Raw genomic sequence first — 8,114 nt, 5'->3', positions numbered from 1 at the left:
TTTCATCTTTCTCCCATAGTTCAAAAACCACTGGTAGTTTGAATCGCTAACCATGAGATTAGCAGCCTGACTTGTAACCACTATGCTACCAGCACTCCTAGCTTTCAAAATACAGCAGTCTATTTTACTATTATATATAGAACCTATTAACAGTAATGTTTTTATATGTAAATCCATGGACAGCTACACAGACAATAAATATGCGAGAGAGAGTAGGAGTATACTCACAAATACATACAGGTTTGATAGAGAATATTTGTGCATTGGTATTTACTCTTGCTGCAAATACATCTATGAATGTGGTGGAGCATACAGAGGGAAAAATTATGAAACATTTTAGACATTATCAAACACCTTGTGTCAATGAGTTTCTTGGCATAAGGGCTCAGGACCATAGTCTCTAGGAATACCATTTTCAATTGATATAATATTGTCCTCAAAGATAATGTTCTACATCCTACTTTGCTGAGTAGCGACTGGGATCTTAAAAGTCCATTGGCATTTATCTAATGTGCAGCTATTGTTCTTTCCATGTGAGAAAGAAAAGAGAGTGATGAAAATTAAAGACACTTGGAACCATTAGTCTAATGGACTAATAGAAAACATGAACATCAGTCTTCACAGCCTTGAGGCCAGACAGACTAAGTGATGCTCTGTTATCAACTGCTCTGAAATGGATCACATTACAAGGTCCCAGATAGAGAGGAAAAATGTGGACTAAAACTAAAAATTATTAAAAAAATAAAACAAAACATGGCTTCCTTGTCAGAAAGAGACAGTAGCAACATGAGACTATGACTCTCAGCCTCTCTTAAGGTCTAAAACATAACTGGTCTTCGTGGTCTAATTTTTAGCCAAGTGATAGAAAGATTTATAGGGGAGACAACAACACTATTAAGGTATGCTCACCATGGCTTGTCAACTAATCAAGATAAAAACTGCAACATTTATCTAAGGACAAACTTCAGAAGAGTTAGGAAGGTGAGAATGGAAACAAGAATCACAGGGAGGAAGTATGATACTGTTGTTAAATGGAGGAGACTGCAATCATTGAGATGAAACAAAGTGTAAGAGTCACTGACTGTAAAACTGAAGATCTTTGTAAACCTTCACTCAATTCATAGTAAAATGTTTCAAAAAGAAAAAAAAAAAAATCTTGTTCTTAATTGTAGAGAGTCTGAACTGACGAGAAGAAATGATACAGTAAAGAGCTAAATAGAAAATTTAAAAGGGCCGTTCAAATAGACAAAATGAAGCATTGTAATGAATATGTAAAGACCTGCAACTAGAAAACAAAAAGGTCCACATTTCTCAAGCAGAAATAATTAAAGGAAAAAATTTGAGCCTTAAATTACAATAGTGAAGGACTCTATGGGAAAAATATTAAATAATTCAGGAAATGTAAAAAGACTATGGATGGAATACATGGAGTCACTTTATCAAAAAGAATTTGCCAATGTTCAGCCATTTCAAGAGAGGGATATGCTCAAGACTTATGGTATTGAAGTCCAAGCTTCCCTGGAGGCCTTGGCATAAAACAAGGCTCCAGGATTTGACAGAACAGCAATTGAAATGTTTCAACAAACTAATTCAGTGCTCATTCAACTATGCCATAAATTTGAAACACTTGACCAACTGAGTAGAAGAGATCTATAATTGTACCCATTCCAAAGAAATGTAATGCAACAGAATGTGGAAATCATTGAGCAGTATCATTAAGATTACATGCAAATAAAATTTTGCTGAAGACAATTTGAAATAGTTGCAGGAGTTTATCTACATAGAGTTGTCAGAAAGTCAAGTTGGATCCAGAAGAGGGCATGGAATGTGGAATATCAATACTGATATCTGATAAATCTTGGCTAATAGTAGAGGTTATCAGAAAGATGCTTTCTTGTGCTTTATTGACTATACAAAGGCAATTGAATGTGTGGATCACAACAAATTGCGAATGACAATTCACAAATAATAGGTATTCCAGAATACTTCATTGAGCTTGTGAGCAACCAGTACTGAGACCAAGAAACAGTCATTTGAACATGACAAAGGGAAAGTGAATTAGTTATAATCAGGAAAGGTGTATGCCAGGGTTGCGTTCTTACTCATACTTGTTCAATCTGTACACTGAGCAAACAATCTTAGACATTGAAATGTATGAAAAAGAGAAAAAGATTAGAATTGAAGGAAGACTCATTAACAACATTCAGATTGCTTGCAGGAAGAGAAAAAGACTAGAGATACTTAATGATGGAGAATAAAACTATAACCTGTAATATATATTGCGTCTTAATATAGAGGAAATGAAAATACTCACAAGTGTAGCATAAATAACATCATGATATATGGAGAAAAGATTAAAGCAGTTGAAGACTTCATTTTGCTTGGATCCACAATCAACATTGTGGAAGTAGAAGTCAATAAGTTAAACAATATATAGCATTAGACAAATCTGTTGCAAGAGACCTGTTTAAAATTTTCAAGAGCAAAGACCTGAGTTTGAGGACTAAGGTGCATGTGACCCAAGCCATATTGTTTTCAATTCCATCATATACATGTGCAAGTTGGACAATGAACAACGAAAATTGTAAAAGAATCTATGGATTTAATTATGGTTTTGTTGAAGAATGTTGAGAGTATCTGGACTGCCAGTGAACACAACAACATACCAATCTGTCTTGGAAGAAGTATAACCAAAATGCTCCTTAGAAGCATGGATGGTGAGACTTTGCCTCTAGTACTTTGGACATGTTTTCAGGAGGGCCCAAGTCTGGTGAAGTGGAGGGTCAGTGAAAAGGAGGATATCCCCAACAAGATGGACTTACACAGCAACAATGGGCTCAATCATAATTACAATTTTGAAGCTGTCACAGAACTGGACAATGCTTTGTGTGTACATAGCATCTCAATGAGTCAGAACAGACTCAACAGCACCTAATGATAGCCACAAACTATTTGCTGTTGTTGTTAAGTGCCATCGAGTTGGTTCCAACCTATAGCTGCTCTGTGTAGGGTTTCCAAAGAGCAGGTGGTGAGCTTGAACTGCCAACAGTGCAGTTTAATTAGACCTTGCATTCCAGCGTATTAATCTGCAGCACTGCACCAGAACTCCACAACATATATGAGGCTGAATTTACTCAAAGATTAAGAGAAAACAACAAAAAATAGAAACTTAACACTTGCTCCTAAAAGGTTCAATTTATGTTTTCTGAATAAGTATAATTCAATAAGAGGTAAGTTTTAGCGAATGGTTTAAAACATATTGAATGCAACTTAATATTACCTCAAAAATTATTTTACAGTTACTTTTATTGATGTTACAGATTCCAGCCAAAACCATGCTGAGAAAGAACATATAGCGGAGTATAAAAGTTGTCTCTGTATTGACCTTCAAATGAGAATAAAGGTAACAGCTTTCAGAAATGTAATTAGGTGATCAGTATTTAAATAGCTCATGTCTTTTTGTGCCATCCCTAATTATCTCATCATTTATATTTGGCTAATTATTTTTTTACACCATTGCAAAGTATAGTTTTGAAATTGTGATTCAATCCATGCATTTTTTTTTTTTTTTAATCTTGCCACTACAGAGAGTTTTGCTTTCAGAAGGAGATTGTGTCAGCATATTTTGTGATTCCATTGATCAGAGTTCAATATTAGAGACAAAAATATATACAGAGTAATGCCAACTGCTAAACCAAAATATGTACCATTGGTTATATAAATTAAGAGTTACAAAAGAGAGGAATTAAACATATCTCAATTCGACCATTGATTACTTAGGTGATATGAGACAAATATTTTAATCTCTTTCATATCCCTTTGTCAATTTATAGTCCATGGTGACTTTTTGTGTCTAAGATATTTGCAAAGTAAAATGATATTAGAAAATAACACAAGAAAATGTCATCTGGTAAATAATGATAACAATACAAAAACTCTCAGTAAATATCTTTAATTTTTGGAAGAAAAATATGAAGAAATTTGATGCATTATTATATTTAATTAAAGTAGTATAAAGCAGTATATCTGTAACTCATAATCCCATGAGCATAAATATATAAATTATAAATGAATAATTTGCTTTAGATAAAAAACAAGGTAAAATGACATTCATCAACAACCTGATACATGAAAAGTAAAGAAACTGTCTATCTGCTTAGTTAATAATCAAGTCAAACTTAGTGAGAAATATATTCTTTCAAAATAGAAAAAATGAAGTATACAATTAAACTGATGATTATACAGCCTATCACTGTCATTTCATGGTTAATGTAAAGGACTTTATCCACATTTCAGTTTTCTCTTCTCTTGAAAAATACCATCTTCTTTTGCACACTCAACATTGAATAGGGATTTGTTACCACAGATATGATAATTATCAAATTTCTTATTAAAAGTTTTCAGTAATTACATCAAATCTACAAATACTTCTTGAGCATCTTGTAAATGAAAAGTAGTAGGTGCTAGGAAATGGACTGGTATTGACCATTTTGAATCTGACAATCACATGGTTTAATATACTGGCAATGATAAATTCACAGTGTCACAGTCATTATCAAAAAGAATATTTAAAAATCTATCTTGAAGTAAAATGCTTTTCTGTGATAGGATGATATCTATACACCTACAAGGAAGAACAATTAATACCATTATTATTCAAATATACACACCCATACCGACCACTAAAGTCATGATGATGAAATTAAAGAATTCTATCACTTTTCTCAGACTGAAATTGATCAAACATTCAATCAGATGCATAGGTATTTACTGGTGATCGGAATGTAAAAACTGGAAAATAAGAGGAAGAATCCATAGTTGGACATTATGGTCTTGATAGAAATAATGCTGAAGATAGCATGATAGAACTTTACAAGAGTAATGACTCATTCATTATATATGCCCTTTTTAAACAACCAGATTAAATACACAGGATTCAAATTGACTAAATCTGTGAAGAGATCATAAGACAAAATAATGGCAGGGGTTAACTTTGGAACAGATCATAAATTTCTCATACATAAATTCAGGCTAAAGCTGAATAAAATTAGAACAACTTCATGAAAGTCAAAATACAATTTTTAATATATCCCTCTTGAATTTAGAAACCATCTCAAATTCAAATTTAGTGATCAAAAGAATTGTGGAGAGATATAAAGTACATCATACATGGATAAAACAAAAGATAATTTAAAAGACTGGTTAAAGTAAACAAATAAATATAACCAAAGTGAATGTCAGAAGAGACTCTAAAACATACTCTTGATTGTAAAGAAGCAAAAACAATAGGAGGAATGAAGTAAAAGAGGTGAGCAGAAAATTTCAAAAGGCAATTGGAGAAGATAAAGTCAAATACTGTAAGGAAATTTTAGAAAAGCAAAATTGAAGAATGAGCTCATCATTTCTTAAGCTGAAATAACTGAAGAAAAATATCAAAGACTCAGTTTGCAATACTGAAGGATTTTATAGCAAATTATTGAGTGATTCTGGAAACAGCAAAAGAAAATGAAAGGCATACACAGTGTGTCAAAAAGAAATGATAAATATTCAGCCATTTCAAGTGCAACATATGATCAATAACCAATGGTGCTAAAGGGAGTAGTCCATTTTACATTGGTGATAAACAAGTTACCAAGATTTGATAGAAGAAAAATTGAAATGTTTCAACAAACTGATGCAGCACTGGAGTTATATCAAGAAACTTGAAAGACAGTTACTTGGCAAACAGATTAGAAGAAATCCATATTTGTGCCCATTCCAAAAAAGGGTAAAATGCAGGAATCATCGAATAATATTATTACTATTACATGCAAGTAAAATTTTGCTAAAGATAATTAAAAACTGATTGTAGCTGTGCATTGACGGGGAACTGCCACAAATTCATGCCATATTCAGAGGAGGACATGGAATGAGGGATCTTGGCAGAAAGCAGAGAATATCTGAGAGATGTTTGTTGTTTTGTTGTTGTCAGTTCCGAATCATAATGACACAGTGTAGGGTTTCAGAGAAGTTGAACTGCCAACCTTACAGTTAGTTGTTGTTGCTGTTGTTAAGTGTCGATGAGTCATTTCTGACTCATAGCAATCCCACATGGGGTTTCCAAGGAGTGTCTTTGAGCAAGGAGTGGATTTGATCAATGCTTATCCTACACCTTTATGTACTTGTGCTTTATTGACTATGCAAAGTCATTACTCTGTGTGGATCATAACAAATTATGAATAGAATTGTGAAGAACAGATGTTTCAGAGCACTACATTGTACTCATGGGGAAACTGTGTATAGACCAAGAGGAGGTCATTTAAAGATAATAAGGGAATACTGAATAATTTATAATAAGAAAAGGTATGCATTAGGGTAATATCCTTTCACCATACTAATTTAATCTGTATGCTGAGCAAATAATCTGAGAAGTTGGATTATATAAAGAAGAATGTGACATCCAGGTTGAAGGAAGACTAATTAACAACCTATATTATGCAGATGACAGCACCTTGCTTGCTGAAAGCAGAGGAATTAAAGCAGCTCAATATAAAAAAACAAAAATACTAATAACTAGATCAATAAATAACATTATAGGGAAAAGATTGGAGTTTTTAGAGACTACACTTTTCTTGGATTCACTATCAACACTCATGGAGGTAGCTATTAAGAAATCAAACAAGATATTGCATCAGGCAAATCTGCTGCAAAAGTCCTCTTTAAAGTGTTGAAAAACAAATATACCAGTTTGAGTACTACATTACACCTAAACCAAGATTTGGTATTGTTGGAGTCCTAGTATGGTGCTGTAGAATAAGCATTGAATTACTAACTGCAAGGCTAGCTGTTCAAACTCACCAGCTGCTCCTCAGAATACCTATATAGGGTCACTAGGAGTTGAAATTGACTCAAGGACACTTAAAAACAACAACAATATATGCCTGTGAAAGTTGGACAATGAATAAGGAAGACCTTAGAAGAATCAATGCATTTGAATTATGACATTGGTGAAGAATATATGAAAGTATCATGGTCTGCCAGAAACAAACAAATCTCTCTTGGAAGAGTATAACCAGAATGCTTCTTAGAAGCGAAGGTGGTGAGACTTCATCTCTCAAACTTTGGATATATTATCAGTAAGGACCAGTCCATGGAGAAGTATATCATGCCTGAAAATGTAGAGGGTCAGCAAAAACAGGAAAACCCCCAACAAGAGAGATTTATACCATGGCAGCAACAATGGGCTAAAGCATAACAACAATTATGAGGATGGTGCAGGACTGAGCAGTGTTTCATTCTGAGTTAGATCCAACCTGAGAGCACCTAGAAAACCAGCAAAACAACAGGAGCTATGAGGTTTTTAAAAATATTACTGTAGTTTATAAATGATAATACAGATATACTGTTGTATCTAATCTGATGTTTATTGAGTTATTGACATAGCAGCTGATGTATCTAGACCAGAGATGTTGTCTTTCTGGGCAAAGAAGATGTCATGTCTAAGGACTTTTGGTGTGCTTTCTCAGTTCAACAATCATCTGCATGACAAGGACACGATCCATATTCTTTCCCTTCTCTTAAACAATATTCCTTTTTACCTTAATGTATGTTTTTTTTTCTGGTTAGGTTTGTATGTTAAACTAGCATCTTTCCCACTTTTTCAAATATTTAGCCCTTTTATCTACCTTGATAGTGACAAAATACTAGGCATGCTACTACAGAGAGGTGCATTTTCCTCATTCTAAAAATGTATATCGACATGTATTGGTTAAAAACAAAACCAATTCTGAAGTTTTAGTTACTGAAATTTGTATCCATAAAGTATTGCTGAATAATATGTTGGCCTATTTTGTATGGAAAAAGATACTGCTCAGTATCTTTCTTTTTAAAAAAAAATTGTTGTGAATTGAATGAAAGTTTATATAGCAAGTCATTAGTTTTACAATCAACAAATCATATTTTGATTCATTGCAATGATTATAATCTCCTCCATGTATTGTCATTTCACTATCTTTCTTAAAAGAACCAAATTAAGAATGTGGGCAACATTCTATTTTATTTTAACAGTTATTTCTTCATCGTGCCCCTCAAAAGCAAATAACTGTGAATATATTGTGCTGAAATAAGAAATACAA

The sequence above is a fragment of the Chrysochloris asiatica genome, unplaced genomic scaffold, assembly GCF_000296735.1.
Source record: "Chrysochloris asiatica unplaced genomic scaffold, ChrAsi1.0 scaffold00298, whole genome shotgun sequence".
NCBI lineage: Eukaryota > Metazoa > Chordata > Mammalia > Afrosoricida > Chrysochloridae > Chrysochloris > Chrysochloris asiatica.
Note: the sequence above shows the minus strand (reverse complement) of the source record.